The 19,577-nt window shown below is 33.3% G+C and overlaps 1 protein-coding gene across 3 annotated transcripts in view; it reads left to right on the top strand.

Moving 5' to 3' along the window:
- The window catches only part of MARCHF1 (membrane associated ring-CH-type finger 1), an 859,229-nt gene that overhangs the window by 304,667 nt on the left and 534,985 nt on the right, over positions 1 to 19,577 (top strand). For 2 of the 3 annotated variants that reach the window (XM_082461846.1, XM_082461848.1), the window contains exon 1: positions 4,739 to 12,020. The gene's annotated coding sequence lies outside the window, so the exon portion shown is untranslated. Of the gene's footprint in view, positions 1 to 4,738; positions 12,021 to 19,577 lie in introns of those variants that run through there. The other variant, XM_082461847.1, reaches the window with a different exon arrangement.

Here is a 19,577-nt window from a genome sequence, read left to right as displayed (position 1 = left end):
ATTTTGTTTTATTTTGTTCTATTGGCTGTTCTGTGTAGGATTTCTTACTGTTAGAATTTAGTACATTTCAAGGGGTGATTTAAAAATTAGTGTTAATATATAAGATTTGTAAGTAAATGTCCTCTTGTAATTTTTCTGGCAAGGAATAGTCGGTCAATGCATTCTGGAGAAAAGCATTTGCTTTTCTTAATAGAAATTTACATGACATGTCTTACATGTATTCAATACAGAAACTTCATGGAAAAAGTTACATTTTTATGTAAAGCTAGTTAATTCACTGAAGGCCACTCAAGAACTGTGCTTAAATGTGCTATTTAAAGGAGTGAAATATTATGAGCTACTCAGAGTAGCGGATGCAGGAAACTAGTTTGCAAACAGGGCCATCAGTAGAATTTTAAAAGGTTTGCTATCCCCTCTGATAATTAATTCTTAGAATTTCCAGTGTCAGATCTTAAAAGTACAGTCACAAATAGTTTCCTAATCTATTTACCTGTAACCTTACAAAAGAGGCAAGTATAAATTCATATTACTAATGTAATATTAATTTGTTTTTCTCAACCAGTGCTTAGAAACTATCTTTTTTCTTAATGAGCATTATGCCACCATTATAAAAACTGCTCTTTCAAGTTTTACGACAAATTAGGTTTACAATTATGGGATCACATTTCCAAACATCAAATGTAATTTGCTCTGACAGGAGAAAATTTTTCCCGTAGACAAATGTTCAAGCTCTTCCATTGTTTAATGGCAAATTAAATAGAAAACTTTTCATACCTGCATGTACTTTATTTAGCTTCCTTCCATCTGCTCTGCAAATGTCCTCATAAAACTGTATCCCATGGCAACCCCCAATGGCATTTTAGCTCCCTGACTCCCAAGTGAGCTAGTTTCTCCCAGGGAAACCACCTTAGCACTTCAAGGACAGCATTTTTCATTAATTTAGAAGGGGCTTGGTTAGTGAGGGCGCCTTCCACAATTTCCATGATTGCATATATGTTCCTTTGTGTGGATAAGAAGGTCCTCGATTTTCACATGGTTTGTGAATCATGTTTCAATCCCAAAGAAGAGAATGAATCCCGTTATTTCACAAAATCACTACTCTCCTGTCTGTAGACAAAGAGATGATCATTTTGATCAAGGTGAAAAAAGTCTCTATCCTAGAAAGTTACTTGAAAGAAAAGCTTATAAATTTAGAATTTTACGGGGAAGAGAAAAATTCAAGTCCATTTACTTATAATACATAACTATATCATTAACTTGTTAATTATTGCCGAGAGGTTTGTGGATCCTGGGAGGGACTGTGAGCCCAAAGCAGTCAACTCAGGATCTTCCCAGGGGGTCACTTACAGCTTTAATATTTAGAGGTTATTTACTCTCTCTAAACCTCAATTTACCAGTTTAGAAAATGGGTGTAACTTCTCAGGGTGTTGTGAAGACAATGGGAGATTCTTATAAAAACTCTTCGTTAACAACAAAGCACTATGAGGGGTTTATTATTACACTCTCCTCTTCAACATTTGATAAGTGTAAGCTGTACACAATTAAAACATAACAATGATATTGTAGCTTTAAGCACTTTATTCAAAATAATGAAATGAGTGAAATTCTAAATGAAATCATTGTTGGCATTTGAAATCATGAGAAAGGAACAGTAAACTGCTTTCTACGTAGTCTTTCTTATGAAACCAAAGCACTCTGTATTTGAATTTAAAATTGCTTTTATACCTTTGAATACACATCCATATTTTAATAACTTTTCAAATCATAATTATTTTGAAAAGTGCTTTAGCATTCTGTTGTGACAAACCACTATGAAGAAACTAAAATTCATATGTGCTTAAAAAAGATATGTTTAAAAAAAAAAAGATATGTTTATTTTTTTTAATTTTTATTCCATTTTTCCTTTCAGATGTTATAATTGGTGCTTAAATTTAGAATGATTATGTTTATAAAAGTTATGTGTGACTTTTGCATTCTAATGAGTCTTAACCAAAACATTATGCTAATTATTTCATATGCTTTTACAACACTGTAGATTGTAAATTGTAAATATACTTGATCAAAATTCAGTAGCATAGGATTTACTTTCTAAAATAAATGTGATGATTTTAGAAAAATTTTTAAACTAGAAATTTATTTAGAACAATAATTCATTAAAAAAAAACCAACATTTGCTTGTGCCAACTGATATGGAAGAAACTGGGAAAAATCTACACTGACCCAATATTTCTGTATATAATAAAAATCATGTAGTGAGTAAAATCATATTGTGAGTACATAATAAAATTATATAATTAGCTAATATAGAGAAAAGTTCATATAAGAAGTTGGAGGTGCTTATCACCGAACTTTTCAATGACCATTCTGAGAGACTATGGCAGCCCTCTGGATAATTTATTCTCAGATAATTCATTCCAGCTTCCAAATTAGGAGAGTCTCAAATACTTTTCTATTTTTGCTTAACTGCAAACAGAGTAGGAAAGTACAGATTCATACTAGTAAATTATATTAATTGGTTTCCTTAATCAGTGTTTCAAGCTATATGTTTTCTTAAAGAGTACTACCAAGCCATTATAAAACATTTTATCAAGTTTTAAAATAAATTAGATTTATCATTGTGAGATTGAGTTTCCAAATGACAAATGACATCTGTTGTGACAGGAACTTCTTCCTCCTTCATCTTAATCACTACTATTCTGTTGTAGAACAGAAAGAGAAAATCACAAAAAAATCTACATTTCCAGATGGGCTAATATTTTGCTACAATAACACTTCCAGTTTCTCTGTGTCAACCGTTTCTCCTAGGAGCCCTGCTGCCTCTTAGTTGAGAGAAATATTTAAAAATCAAGATCTACATTCTTTATTGTCCCCTGCTTTCCCTTCATTTCCCTTCTTTTTCTAAAAATCTAGTTCAAAAGCCATTAGATGGGACCAAACGAGGAGGGCATCCGCTCCAGGGGCGGGTTGAGCTGTGAGAGGACAGAGCAGGGGTTGGAGTTCAGGAAGGGTAAAGCGGACCGTGATGGAGTGTAAGGTGTTGGTGTTGGGGACCACATCAAGGGGCAATTCCATGCCGGGTTTTGGAGCCCGTAGAGGGGACGTCCATGAGGGGAAATGGAGCAGAGATGGTGAATGTTCTTTCATGTTGCCAAAGGAGTATCTTCAGTGTAGAGTGGGATCACTAGGTTGATGTGTAAATCCATGAACACTTCCGTAGGATTTTGCAGAGATGCCCTGAGTTCTCATCAGCAGTGTGTGTGTGTGTGTGTGTGTGTGTGTGTGCACACATTGCTTCCTTACAGCTTTGCTGAGGTGTGCTCTCAATAATTTTTTTTTTTTTTTTTTTTTCCCAACCTGAGAAATGAGGGATAGTATCCTTGGGTATTTTTAAATTGTATTTTTTTTTATTATGAGTACATGATTTCATGTGTTTAAAGGTCATTTTTATATCTTTTTCTTGTGAATCCTCTGTTTATACTTTCTGAGCATTTCTACAGGCATTTGGGGGTTTTAAATTCTTTTCTCCATAGTTAGAAAGAATGTGGTCAGTACTCATGGCTATTTGTCTTAAGAGCTTATAATTTATCTTTCGAATTTGCATATGGTTCATTTTATTATTTTAAAAACATAAGTGAATGTATCTGTATTTTAAAACATAGGTGAATATATCTGTGTTTTCTTTAATTGCTTCTGGATTTTATGTCATTTTTCGAAAATTTGACCTCAAAGTTATAAGGAATTAATGCATGTTTTCTTCTGGTGCGTGTTTTTTTGTTTGTTTTTGCTTTTGAGTTGGATGTCTGATCTACTTAAAGTAGTTCTGCTCTGTAGTGGTATAGATCCAGGGTTTTCCAGATGGCTACACATTTTTATTTAAAAATCCATTTTCTCCCAGAGTTATATTGATGAATCTGATTCTCGAATGTCTGCTCTGGGTATATTTATGGCCAGTACAATACTGTTTTAGTTATAGCGGCCTTATGGCACATCTTACTTTCACTAGGGCTAAGGACTCTCATTTCTTTTGAAATGTTTTCTGGCTCTTCTCCACCGTTGATTTTTCCACTTGTATTTGAGAGTCAACTTGCCCAGCTTTAGAAGGAAAAACAAAAAAGAAGAAAAGATAAACCTCTCATCATTTTGTGGGGATAATTAAAAATGCATATATTAACTTGGATAAAAATTATTGTTTTATGTTTACTTTGCATCTTTCATAAGTAATTTAAAGTTATTTTTATATAGATTGCTTTTTTCTTGATAAATTTATTCCTAACCCTTTGATCTTTTTGTCGTTGTTGTTGTTTTATTGTGACTGAGAAATTTCCTTGCATTATATCTGGAAGTATAGAGCAAGACCGTTGCTTTTCAATGCCCATTTTACATTTCTCTATGTTACTAAATGTGTGGTTTTAACATGGGTTGTAGCATTCTTTCAGCGCACGGGTTTTTATTTATTTTTTATTTATTTATGGCTGTGTTGGGTCTTCGTTTCTGTGCGAGGGCTTTCTCTAGTTGTGGCAAGCGGGGGCCGCTCTTCATCGCGGTGCACGGGCCTCTCACTATCGCGGCCTCTCTTGTTGCGGAGCACAGGCTCCAGATGCGCAGGCTCAGTAATCGTGGCTCATGGGCTTAGTTGCTCCGTGGCATGTGGGATCTTCCCAGACCAGGGCTCGAACCCGTGTCCCCTGCATTGGCAGGCGGATTCTCAACCACTGCGCCACCGGGGAAGCCCCAGCACATGGGTTTTGCATGCAAACCATTCCCCCACAAATAGGCGTAGTCCGCTTCTTTCTTTCCAATGGTACGTCTCTAATTCTTTTCTCCTATCTGATTACTTTGGCTACTAAATCAAAGAGTAGTGAGCACCCCGTCTTGCTCTTAACTTTCGTGAGGAAGCCTGATAATCCCCCGTTAAGATTTTGCCTGGAATGACTGGGTTGGCAACAGAACCAAAATGAATCCTTTGACCCTACCGACTGAAAAGCAAGCTTATTCAAACTCTTTGTAACATTAACTCAGGGAATATACAGCAGTATACCAGATTCAACATAAATGTGAATTGCTCTTTACTGAGCTGAGTACTCTGTACCAGGTGGTTGGAATTGTCTTTTTGTAAATACATAATTCATGATGTGAAGCAAACAGTGCAAGAGAATGAGAAGAGAGGGCCACCAATCCACTGGCTTCCCTGAGCTGAGATGGTTGACATCCTTACCTGCCAAGCCACATTTCTCAGAAACATGTGCCTCCTAGAAATGAGTGGTGACTGGGATTTACAAGACTCTTGACATGCATGCTGTGTTGCCTGTTATACACCCTTTCTCCCTTTTTTTCCCAACTTTACTGAGGTATAATTGACAAATAACATTGTAAGATAGTTAAATTGTACAGCATGATGATTTGATATCCATATACATTGTGAAAGAATTTCCCCTTCAAGTTAATTAACACCTGTTACCTCACAGGTTTGCTTTTTGTGTGTGTGTGTGAACATTTAAGCAACTTTCAATTCTACAATACAGTGTTATCAACTACAGTCACCATCCTCAGATCTTATTCATCTTATAACTGAAAGTTTGGACCTTTTAGCAATCAACATCATTTATGAACTAGAAATTGGTCTTGGTTAAAGCCTATTGTGTCTCATGAGCTTGGCTGTCATTCTGAGGTTACAATGTAGAGTAGGAGTTACAGTGACTTTTGGGTGAGATTATTTATTTTATGATGTTAAGTATGTATTTATCAATTCGTATCCATAATTTTCTTATTAAGAGTGGATGTTGAATGACAAAAACGTATTCAGCACTTAAGATGACTGTAAAGTTTTTCTCCATGAATCTATTTATATGATGAATGCTGTTAATGAATTTCTTAGTATTGAACTACCTTGCATTCCTGGAGTAAATCCCACTCTATAATGATGCATTAAGTTTTTTTAATGTGCAGTTGGATTCTATTTGCTAATATTTTACTTATGATTTTTCATGAATGGGCATATATAGATCGATCTGTAGTTTCTTATGCAGTGCAATTTTATCAAGCTTTGGTACCTCTTATATTCACTTCATAAAAATAATTTAAAAATATTTCTTTGTATATTCTCAGGAACAATTTAAATAGTCTTGGCTTTATTAGGTCTTTTAAGATTTGATTGATTTCATTTGTGAAAATATCTGAGCCTGGTTCTTTTGTGTGTAGTATTTGTTTTATAACTTTAATTTTTCTGTAGAAATAGCTCCACTTAAGCTTTTTCTATGCTTTGTTACATTTTAAAAAATATGTTTGCATATGAAATTATCCATTTCAGCTAGAATTTCAAATTTATTCACATAAACTTGTGAAAAGAGTCAAGATTTTTGAACATTATCAGTTTCAAAAGTTATTCCTCCTTATTACTTCTCAGGTGGTGTCATTATGATTCTGTTTTCTATTCATTAGCTTAGTTCACGGTTTTGTTGTTTTTATTAATTTTTTCTCAAAGGATGATTATTACTCCTTTAAAATTTTTTTTAATTTCAATTTTTGCATTATCTTTATATGTTCTTCCTTTTGCTTTCTTCTGGCTTAATTTTTCCCCAAAATTTTGCATTTAATATTTGATGCACTGATTTTTACTTTTCATATATACTGACCTATGGATTTGAAGATATGACTTTCCTTTGGTTAATGCTTTTATTATATCCCATAGATTCTGATATCCTAAGTTTTCATTATCGTTATTTTTTGAAATATTTCAATTTTGGTGTAAATTATCCCTTCTAAATAGAATTGCATAGGTAAGATTTTTAAAAATTTGAGGTGACAGAGACTTTAATAATTGTTGGTATTAATTTTTAGTTTTATTTCATTGTGACTAGAAAATATTGTTTGTCTTATTTCTGCTATAAGACTTGCTAAGGTTTTTAAGGACCTAGTATATGGTCACTTCTTATTAGTATGAAGAAGATGTGCCTTTTTTTCAGGGGATGTGCAAAAAACCCTTAGCAGTTAACCCATATTAATAAAACACTTATTAATTAATATATAAATTGTATACATTTATATTTTAAAAATATGTTTCCCACTTGCGTCTTGGTCTGAAAGTCTTGAATTATTAGTGTTTTCCTATTAATTTCTTCCTGAATCTACTTGTTTTGTTTATTTTGAAGGTGGTTCTAGTGTTATTGCATTCAGATATTTATAACTTATAAATTCATTATGATTTTTGGTCTTTAGCATTACAAAATGTTCTTTGTTGCCTGTTTTAGTGTTTTGGGATCTGAATTTTAGTTTCTTACATCGGAATTAAAAACTAACGGCATTTGGCTGGCATCTTATTTGATCTGCATTGGCTGGAGCGCCTTTGCACATCCTTTTAATATTTTGCTTTTCTGAACAATATTGTTTAGCTGTGGCTCTTGTGTACAAAATAGAATTGTATTTAGTTTTTTAGAAAAAAATACAAAAGTGAATTAAGCATCTTTACATTTATTTATATATTTTTATTTTTTAATATTTCATGGGATTTGCATCTTTTTCTAGTGATTAAATTTGTTCTAAGACTTGTTACCATGCTATCACTACTTTCCCCTCACTTATCTTTCTACTATTTGGCTTGTCAGGATTAGCATTAAATAATATCCATTATTTACCTCTTCCTACACAGCGATTAGACTAGTATTTTCCTTCTCCTTCTCTTCTCATTTTTTAGTTTAATTATTTCTACTGTAATTATTTATACTGTTAATTATTTGTACTGTATCTAAATTCATAACCCTTCCTTACTAAATTCTTCCACAAATGTCCCAACTTATCTTTTTGGCTAGGTTCACAAATAAATACTGTATACAATGCTCATCACTGTTTTTTTTTTTTTAATCAAAATTTTCCTAATCATCTCTTGATTAGACCTACTTGATCAGAATTTGCATTTTAAAAAGGTCCCTAGATGATATGTATGCCCATTAAAATGGGAAAAGCATTGACCTAGAATAATGAGAAAGTTATTATTTTTTAGTATTGTAAAATATTCTCTGAAAGTATGAATTATTCTATTATTTAAAAGAGACATTGATTTGGCATGTTGATATGGATTATAACTTTGGATAAAGATGGACTAACAATGGAAGTCATGGTCAAATTAAGCCATCTTTTTAATTCTGGCATTTTCTAAATGGCATAGATTAGTATCAATGTCAAGAGATTCAGCCCTTATTACCTTGGTTTTTCCTAATGCTTTCAAGGGATATACACACACACACACACAAATGCACACACCGACATTTTGTATTTTTTTTCCTCTAAAACAATACTGTGCAATAGAACTTTCTTGACATGCCTTCTCTCTGCAGTGTTCATTACAGTTGCCACCAGCCACATGTGGCTATCGAGACTTGGAATTATTGAGAACTTGAGAATTTTTATTGCTTAAATTTAAATTTACATGTGGCTAGTGGCTACTTCATTAGAAAAACTCTAAAACATAAACTGGTAAACTATGGCCTGCTTTTGTATGATCCATGTGCTAAGAATTTTTTAAATGTTTTTAAAGGATTGTAAATACACACAGACACAGAATGTGCAACACAACAGTATTGTTGTGACAGTATGCAGCCTGCAAAGCCTACAGGCTCTTACCCTCTGGCTCTTCACAAAAAGTTTGCAGACTCCTGCTCTAAAATGTTAATTTTACTTAGTACAGCATGCAGAATTAAGAAATAAATTTAAAAGCAGATATTTTGGAAGGTGTACCATCATCTAGCCTTGTCATCAAGAGATTTATTTGAAACAGTGCATGATAAGCTTTGAGTTTTTCGTGGTGTGTAGGCATCAATTTAACTTTCCCATGGAATATTTGTAATGTTTTAATGTTTATGATTGACACATATTCAATATCATCCAAAATTTTATTGAAGCCAAGGAAAGTTGTTAAGATCTTCAACCTTATAAGACAAAATCAGGTATGTCCAAAGAAATTTGTGCTGTGTTATTAAGTATTCATGCTTACAGACTAGACAGCAAAAGAATTTAGAATTCCTCAGTTTTTTTTGAGTATTTTCTCCTGAAATCAAAATTTTACTGAAATCTATTATGTTTTCTGTGTATTTTGTGGCAGCTATGGCGTCCGCTTAGCCATCAGTTTTGCCCCCTGTATTTGGAATTCAAGAATCTACAAAAATTTTACCTGTTGTTGTACCTCCTGGAAAAAAATATCTCAAAAATGTTTACATAAAAGTAGTCAAAATTTCAAATGATCAAATTCTCAATAATTATATTTTGTTATACAATGCTTACAGTATGAACTGTATATAAAATAATTTGAGTAACATTTAGCATTTCCTTCAAAATGAATGATTCATTACTTTTTCAATAAATCTAATTATTCAGCTTGGTATATCATTCCTTAAATGATGTGTCATATTACTTGATGCTAGTGTTCTTAGTCTGAATAAACATTCTTTCATAATACTAACAAGTTTTACTATGATCGTTGCCAAATGCAGAAAATTTCCATTATAACTCTCATAAAATTTCTTTGGATGATATTCTGTACACAGTTGCCTTGCCTAAACCAAATTTATGTATATTATATGATCAAGAACTTCTCCTTTCTTATTTTCATTTAGGGTCTGTTCTGCAACAAAAATAGCTATTGATTTTTACAAATTAGATTTTAATGTTGAGCACCTAACACACAGTGTGATAGCTACCCAGTTCACTTTATTCATGTTTACTCACTGCCTGTAATTGATTTTGTTCATTCTCAGCTGATTCAGAGATTTTATATCTGCAGAAATTCAGACTAACCGCAAGCTGCTTTGCATAAAGGAACCAGAATGTAGTCATTTTTTTTAATTTGAAAAAATCAGAGTGTATCAAATATCCCAAAACCTGAGCTATCTTTTGTATAGTCAAACTTTCTTTTATGAAATGGATGATTTTTCAGCAAGAGTAGCTCATTGATGAATATTTTAAAATATGTCTACATTCTGGGATTTTAAGGGAACACATTTGATTTTGATGGTTTTTTTAGGATTTTTTTCTCTGCTAGTTTTTCTTGAAAGTCACTAGTCATTGCAGACTGGGAGATGGGCGATAATATCATATCCTGTTCCATCAACGATGACTTACGCTACATTCTGCTAAACTTAATAGCTCTGAGGTTCTCGTTCCTTTTTTCTTTTTGATCATTGAATCCTCATTCTTCAAAAATATTTTTGATGTTCCAAATAATTTCCTCTTTATTTTTTTGTGTAAGGTTTTCTACTTTTTGTTTACTAGTCTCAATGATTTCTATTATAATAAAATACATTTATTACAATGATTATATTCTAATAAGTTTATCATAAATTTTTTTGTGTTTCTAATATTTAGGGAAAATAATAAAATAATTTGATATGCTATAATATATAACCTGTATTGGAAAGAAACAGCAACTTTTAACACAGCATTTAATAGTGGTACTGACCAACTATTTACACTAAGAAAATAGCAATTCTTGTGCTGTAACGAGTGGATCATTATACAGTAATTTTAATTTAAGCCTATATTAGTATTTACTTTTGGATTATTAATGATTAATTAATAACACTTATGTAATGACTTGTGTCATATTTAAAGCACCTTCTAGATTTAAATGGGGGCTCAGCAATATCTTTATGTTTCAGTAAACAAAAACCAGATGGTGCAAACTACCATAAAATTGTATTAAGTATAGCCATTGCACTAACACCAGTGAGAGATTTTTTAATTGTGTGAATATATATACATATATACGTGCATACATCCAACCGTAGATAGATTAGATACATAGGTAGGTAGATCAAGCAGATTGAATTAAAATAGAATGATAGAAAGGTTGATGGTTGTAGCAATTTGAAACCCAACCACTTGTTTAGAAGCACAGATTATCATAGATGTTTTTAAATCAACACTATTTTTTGATTATCCAATCTTTAGTTTAGCAAACTTATTCCTCCTTTGTAAATCCAAGTAAAGTGATATATATTGATCCTTCTATAATAACAGAGCAATTTATCCCATTTACTGGAAGTTTGTCATAATAAACATGCAAATCACCTATTTTGGATTAGATATTTATAATAAAAATATACAAATAAAAATGTTTGCTATGAGTGAGGCGCCCTTAGATGTGCTAGGCTCAATCTGAGGAACAAATGCTGTCCCACTTTTTTTTTTTTTTTAAGATTTATTTATTGATTGATTGATTGCTATGTTGGGTCTTCGTTTCTGTGCGAGGGCTTTCTCTAGTTGCGGCAAGTGGGGGCCACTCTTCATCGCGGTGCGCGGGCCTCTCACTATCGCGGCCTCTCTTGTTGCGGAGCACAGGCTCCAGACGCGCAGGCTCAGTAGTTGTGGCTCACGGGCCTAGTTGCTCCGCGGCACGTGGGATCTTCCCAGACCAGGGCTCGAACCCGTGTCCCCTGCATTGGCAGGCAGATTCTCAACCACTGCACCACCAGGGAAGCCCAATTTCCAACTATCTTTATAAAGCAACTGTATTAAACCGGAGCCAGATATTATAGTCTGATTTTTTTTTTTTTTAGTTTGTCATCTGTCTTTGGGGCTTTTGCTGAGTGTCTTAGCTGTTCAGCAGCACATAAATGGCATAAGTAGCCTTTTTATGTCTTACACTAGAAGAGATCATTATGAACTATTTTTATTAGAAAATAAAACTTAAGTTGACTCTTCTTAATATACTAAAAGTATTTACACATTTTGAAACTGTATGGAGATTGATATAAATTCTTTCACATAATCTGAATATTGACACAAATGACATTGGGAACACTCCCTATTACATTATAAAGACTATTTAGATAGACCCACAATTTGTACAACATTTGTGGGATCTTTCCATTACACAGAATTAGTTTCTTTAAAGTTAATTTTTTTTTTTTAAGTTCAGCCTTTAAGTTTATTTATTTCAATTTTCTTTTTCAGGAAATGTACCCAAGAGGAGTTCTGAGACAATGTCCTCAGATGTTCTGCTGGGATTAAACAAGACACTGCTGTATTTTGTAAGTTCATCTATTTTTATCTTAGTAAAGAAGACTTTCTGCTGCAGAGAACCAGTTTTTTGTTTTTATTTTAAATTTGGAATTAGAGTCAAATTTTGATTTAATAGAAGACTTAATTTTATTTTTTCAAGATTTTTTACCTAAATTTTATTAAATTTCAATGGATAGTGAAAAGCATTTCTTTGTTAGATGAACTCTGTTTCATTGTATGTATTAGCCAATATTTTAATGACCTGTGAGAGGAACTTTATCAGTTGGTGAGCTAATTTAAAAGGACACTGCTGTCAGTAATACCAATTTGGCCTGGGTGAATATATTGGTAATTATAATGTCCTGTATTTCACTGAACAAATATTTTCAACTTGATCTGTAACAACTACTTCTTGTGGCCTGATGAAGGTAACCGAATACTGACCCTCTTTAGGAAACATATTGATTTTCTTTTTGTTACTAAAACTTAGATTTTACATTCCAGGATTATTCATTATGATGAGATGTGTACCACATTGTTTGGATGTACTAAAATCTGTCTAACACTCATGAATTTTACATGATGTGAGGCAAACAAACAAAAGCTACTGTGTGGAGAGTCATGAGTGACATTAAATTGAATGTTTCCTGAACCTTCGAATTTACAACCCTTCTGATTACCTCAAAGTCGAGAATTTTGCTATTTCAGTTTCTAAAACACAGTATAAAGCAAATCAATTTCTCCCTCTTTTACAAGCTCTCTTCTGATATTGATACAGAATAGCCCCCTTGCCTCTAGTTACTTTTCTATGACTGACTCAGGAGATTGAGAATGTAATACACCTCATGTAATCTGACATTTGCAACTTTTTCTTTTCTGTGCTTTTTTTTTTTTTTTGCTTTTTATTCAAGTAAACTATTCCCAATAAACAAGAGAAAAAATTGTGCTATGTCCCCCCATAGTAAGTGGATGGGGGGGTCATCTGGATGAAACAATGTACCTGGAGATCTGTAATCAGCAGCTCAGTGGCTATTCCAAGTGCATTCAGCAGGGGTATTTTGTTGCTCCAGTATTTTTGAACAAGCGGGATTAATACTGAGTATGGTAACATGAAAAACACACTCAAAAGTTAGAATAGATTTTAGAAATGCATATAGTATTTTGGAAGGCATAAATCAATCAAAAAGATCTTGAAATTGGTGAAGAATCACTCACAAAAAAGGGAAATTTTGTAAAGATAAATATTAACATATCTCATAAATAAATAAGGATTTATTTAGAAGATTAAAAAATATAAGATTATATAGAAGACAAAAAATAAGGATTATATAGAAGATTAACAAAAAATCTTTGTCTTAAATTTAAACTAAGACATAGCAATTCCACTTTTTTCAAGTCCTATCCATTTACATTATTCTTCTTCTAAATGGAAACCAGAGAATTCTCCCCCTAAAACACTGCATTTAATAAAAATGTTCAATTTTCTATTTTTATTAAGGATTTCTCTATGTATGTATCTTCCTCATAAATTCCAAGTTTTATCATTGAATAGCAACAGCATTTAAATGACTTTATACAATTTTATATTAATAAGAAACATTTGTTGAATATTTAGTAGGTATCAAGCCTTATGCATGAAAAACAAAGGCATTTGCCTTTGAGAAAGTTGTAATAACTTCTTTTTAGGTGCCCAAGAGTTTTATTCTTGATAACTATGTATTATTTTTAATGCACAAAATCTCTTAAATTACAATATTCTTTCTTTAGTCTGTTCCTTAATGTCAATGGGAATTTGGCAAATGAAATGACAATAGGATGTGTTTAAAAGGTAAAGTGCTTTGTTGAGAGCATAATGTGACTTATTATTATGACTTTGTACTATTGGGTTGAAGAATATAATCCTCTTGGATCTGGATATTCAGAATTTTGTTTTTTTAATCTTAGCTCCATTATGGCACTGTACATAGTGAGATAAATAAGAGATTCTCCCATAACACATGGTTTTGACAGGGTTGAAAATCTCTTTTTATGTAACAGCAAATTTAACTTGGAGTAAATCTTGGCAATTTATTGCCTCAAAAAATCTCATAAAACTAATATTTTTGGCTTATCTAGGGATTTAAAATAAATTAGAAATCAAAGTATATCTTAGATTGATATGAAGACTTACATAAATAGAATTGTGGCATACAAATTTTGCTGTACCTCAAATAATAGATCCACTACGTGGAAAACATTTCAGTTGCTGGAAAAATAATCCTGTATTTTTGGATATGTCAAATTAGATTATGTAGATGAAAGAAGTATATTAAAAGGAGAAATGGAGAGAAAACTTAGTAAATGGTCCCTAGGTTAAGATTATGTAATTAAGCAATAGAAGGTGACCAGTGACAGTGTAAAAAAAGATCTTCTTTGGGCTCTGTGATCTTATTAAGAAGTGAATTCCTTCAATAAAATATAAAGTATAAATATTTGATCTCATTTGTTAAAAAATCATCATTAACCTTTATACTGTCGCAGAAGCATTGCTTCATTTTATATGTTCTCATAAAATCATCACTGAGGTTTGTTTCTTTGACATTAATAATGGTTCAAGCAATATAGCTAAAGAACTGAATCTTAAAGAGCTGTGAAATACAAACACGTCTCCCAATTAAAACAGTGATAAAGTTGTGCTCAATTTGCAGTATTTCTTACTTGAATTTTGGAAGTCTACAAATCTATAATTCATATAAAACACTAGAAGAGCAAATTATAAACACTTAATCTTCGAAGCTGGCAAATTTATGACTTATGTAAAATACTAGCTTAGAATAGCAAATAGTAATTGCTTATTTTAATAAGCTTCTGCAACAGCTATTGCATTTGTATAATTAAGTTATTCTCCAAATTAAGAAAGTATTTCTTACCTAAAGTATGGAAATTCTTCTCTCTTCCTTATTTAAATACTTCATCTTAAAGATAAGGTATCTAAAATGTGCCTTATCTAAAGTATGGAAATTCAATTCAATTTAATTCACCAAATATTTATTGTATACCTTTATATCCAAGAAATGAATTGGTATAGCTGGGAAAAATAATAAATAATAATCCATGATTTTATACCTTAAATAAATTATAACAAATTACAGTTACTAATGCAAGTTCAACATCTCTAAAACAGAAATTTTTTGTCCTAGAAAATTAGATAAGAGAGAGAACATAATTTCAACTTCACTTACTGGCTATATGACGGAAGCTAATTTATCCTTATTTTATGATCCTTAGTTTCTTTACCTGTGAAATGGGATAAATCACAGCTCCCTGATGATGCAGTGATGGTGCAATGAGATAAGCTTATACCCAAGTGTCTAACATAGTCCTTAGTAAATGATAAATGCTCCCTTTAGCAGCCCCTTCGCTAAGTCGGAGATATTTTGCTATGAGAGGGTAATGGAGAATACACCACAGATGCTAAAACGTGTTAAAAAAAACCCAACAAAATCACATCCCTAGGTTAAAATAATCTGAAAGAAGTATGGCTAATGGAAATAGAAATTAAATGTACTACAAATCATTTCTATATTTTTTTCTGTTTTTGTGCCTTTGTGTTTTATATGGTAGTGTTGGAAATTATGGTCATAGGGGGTCCTTTTAGGTCTATTTTGTGAAATGTGGAATCAGATTTTTAAAAATGTGACTGAAGCGGAATTAGGTGGTGCTAGAATTCAATAAGGCCACCAGAAACATTTGCTCACTTTGGTTTTGTTTCCTCAGGGATCTAACCAAGTGCCTTTCCGTACCACATCATCGGACGCAGCTTAGACTTGGGGGAATGCTGTGCAGTTCACTCCACTGAAAAACAAAGTGTATTCTTTTTGGAATAATCTGTTTGACTATTGCATCTATACTGTTTTCTGCATAAAAGCGGGGCATTTCCTTTGCCTGGCTGTTGTCGCTGCCCTCATGCCCTTGGTACCAATTCCATGTTGCCCCTTAATGAGCCGGGAATAGAGCCATCACACCAGCCCTCGCCCCTAAAATGCCCCTTTAGCATGTGCCAACATGAATCGTCGGCATATCAATTTAATTTTTTATGGCACTTGGTCCAAGAGAAAGCCAGATTATTTCAAAAAGAAACGAAGGAAGGAAGGAAGGGAGGGAGGGAACCAAAACCACAAAACTTTCAGCTGCATCCAACCTCATTTGACTATTTCTCATCTCTTACCCACCTGAGCTCCTCCTTCAGTTTTCTGAGCAGAGACAGTGGAAGCATCACACTGGTGACTTCATTTGTCCCCTCAGAGTATAGGTAAAATGCTACGTGCTCCAAGTGAGGGGAAGGAAGGCCGGAAGTATAGTAAATGGGCGACCTTCCCTTTAAAGCCACCATTTACATATCTTTTCTAGTGAAATATAGGAAAAAAAAAATTCTCAACGTGTAAGAAGAGCTTTGAGACTTGAGATTCAGGGTAGAATAATGGCAACATGAGTTGTTAATGTGTGGATTCTAATTTAAGTATTCCACACGGCTGGTGCTGATTTGTAGCAGTGATTTGTGAGGATGTGCTTCATTACAATCCTGTTTCTCCTCTGCTTAAAATGGGTTGCAAATCAGGATGAGGGCACTGAATTTGGCTAATTTCAAAAACGATCACATTGCTTGCTTCGTGGGTTTGAAAATGAGATACAATTTATGAATTGGTCTATTTTTAGCACAGCCATTTCTTTGCCATTACTCTAAACAAATGAAAGTAATAATGTGATGCCCAGTTACTTGATTTTTTTTTTGTAGAATGGTCTCCAAATAATTATCTAAGTTAAAGTATAGATAGTGTTTGCATGTTTGCTTTCTAGGAAATGTGTGAAGCTTTTGAACGAAGTGAAATTTTTACTATCCCTTTCTGCTTCTTTTTCTTTGAAAATTCCCTGTAAAATTGGCATCTTCTATATTGTAAACAAATTCAAAGACATATTGAAGACCAAATTGGGGGGGAGGGCACAGATAAGAATTACTGTAAAGGTCTTTCATCTGTTGCTTCACTTCTTATTATGCAGATTTTTTGTTAAAAAGATATAATGGGGTCTATAAATTAATATATTTAAACTGATGGCAATAAGAAATATAGCATCTGTTCCTGGTGTTCTTGAGGAAAATTTACTTCGTTAATACATAATTTCATGCCTTGTGAAAAAGAGAAACTCTTGACTGCTGAAGGTGAAATGAGAAGTCAGGCTTCACTGGAGAAAAGCAAACTCGTGTTCTTTGGAGAATTTGATATTTACAGGGCATATGCATATGAATATAGGGGGAGGAGGAAGCTTTGGGGAAAGTAGTCTCCTGGGGCTGTTGCCATAATTTGGAAAACACTGATACGTGAATAACTTGCTCTGCTCTGCTGGTGAGGTAGACAGGTGACATGCACAGGACAGGGTGAGCAAGCCTGTGTACACTTACCAGCCAGAAGGCATGAGACAGTTTCCTTATTAGATGATGTCTTCATTTGCTTGTTTTAGTCAAGTTGACTGTTAGTCTAGTATGGCTTTAGTAGAGCCGTGAGTAAAATGCAACCATAATGGGAAAAACCAAAGGCTAAACATGTCCGTAGGTAAAGGTCTAGTTACCAGATTTCCCAATCGCTCATGAGGAAAGACAAGGACCCAAGATCTGGATTCTGCATTAGTGTGTGTGTGTGTGTGTGTGTGTGTGTGTGTGTGTGTGTGTGTGTGTTTTCATGACTTCCAAATCAAGCTAGGAAACCTTGCCTACAGGAAAGGCATTTTTTCCCTTTTGTCACAAAACTAAGAAGAGACAGATTGCTGTGCTGTTAAGTGATGAGTAGAGGAGAACTCACAGAATATGTTTAAATCCCTGTACACCCCTGGAGATCCTAGGATTCTGAGAAGAGCAAGGAGGAGTTTTAAGTATTATTTTTTATTTAGGGACATGTCAGAACAGTTCTTATTTTACAAAAATCTTTCTTTGCTAAGTTATGCCAAAAAGTGCTTACATATTAAAACAGTATCATTTTCCATAAAAAACTTAAATAAAATCAGTGAACAAAATCTGCTAGCATAATTATATTTGTGTGCTCTTCTGAATCAGAAACATTCCTGATTTCAACAGTTTAATATGTAAATAATATCTCTCAACTTCAAGAATTTATCTAGTGTGGCTTTCTTAAATCGTGATATGCAAAATTAGAGATAACTGGTTTGAGCTTTGTCCAATAATAACTGGTTTGACTTTTGTCCAGTAACTTTTAGAGTTTCCTTGGTTTTGAAAGTAACTGCAAATTTCATTTATGAATCTCCAAAAAATTAGGGAATTCTGTGTTTTTCATGCTTTTAAAGTATTTATATCTTTTACTTTCTAAATTTTTATTTTATATTGGACTATAGTTGATTTACAGTGTTGTGTTAGTTTCAGGTGTACAGCAAAGTGATTCAGTTATACATATACATGTATCTATTCTTTTTTCAAACTCTTTTTCCATTTAGATTATTACGGAATATTGAGCAGAGCTCCCTGTGCTACACAGTAGGTCCTTGGTTATCTATTTTAAATATAGTTGTGTGTATATGTGAATCCCAAACTCGCAATTTATCGCTCCCCTGCGCCTTTCCCCTTTGGTAACCATAAGTTTGTTTTCTATGTCTGTGAGTCTGTTTCTGTATGGTATTGGCACAAAACCAGAAATATAGTTCAATGAAACAAGATAGAAAGCCCAGAAATAAACCCACGCACCTATGGTCAATTAATCTCCGATAAAGGAGGCAAGACTGTAAAATGGAGAAAAGACAGTCTCTTCAATAAGTGGTGCTGGGAACACTGGACAGCTACATGGAAAAGAATGAAATCAGAGCATTCTCTAACCCCACACACAAAAATAAACTCAAAAGGGATTAAAGACCTAAATGTATGACTGGATACTATAAAACTCTTAGAGGAAGACATAGGCAGAACACTCTCTGACAAAAATCGCAGCAATATCTTTTGATCCATCTCCTAGAAGAATGAAAATAAAAGCAAAAAATAAACGGATGCGAGGTAATTAAACTGTAAAGCTTTTGCACAGCAAAGGGAACCATAAACAAAATGAAAAGACAAACCACAGAATGTGATAAAGTATTTGCAAACGATGCAACTGACAAGGGATTAATCTCTAAAATTTGCAAACAGCTCATGCAGCTCAATATTAAAAAACAAACAACCCAATCAAAAAATGGGCAGAAGACCTAAATAGACATTTCTCCAAAGAAGACATACAGATGGCCAAGAGGCACATGAAAAGATGCTCAACATCCCTAATTATTAGAGAAATGCAAATCAAAACTATAATGAGATATCACCTCACACCAGTCAGAATGGCCATCATCAAAAAGTCTACAAACAGTAAATGCTGGAGAGGGTGTGGAGAAAAGGGAACCCTCTTACACTGTTGGTGGGAATGTAAATTGATACAGCTACTATGGAGAACAGTATGAAGGTTCCTGAAAAAACTAAAAATAGAGCTACCATATGATCCAGCAATCCCACTCTTGGGTATGTATCAGGAGAAAACTATGGTTTGAAAGGATACATGCACCCCAATGGTCATTGCAGC

The sequence above is a fragment of the Balaenoptera physalus genome, assembly GCF_965194825.1.
Source record: "Balaenoptera physalus genome assembly, chromosome: 5".
Lineage (NCBI taxonomy): Eukaryota > Metazoa > Chordata > Mammalia > Artiodactyla > Balaenopteridae > Balaenoptera > Balaenoptera physalus.
Note: the sequence above shows the minus strand (reverse complement) of the source record. Positions and strands in the feature narration are given on the sequence as shown.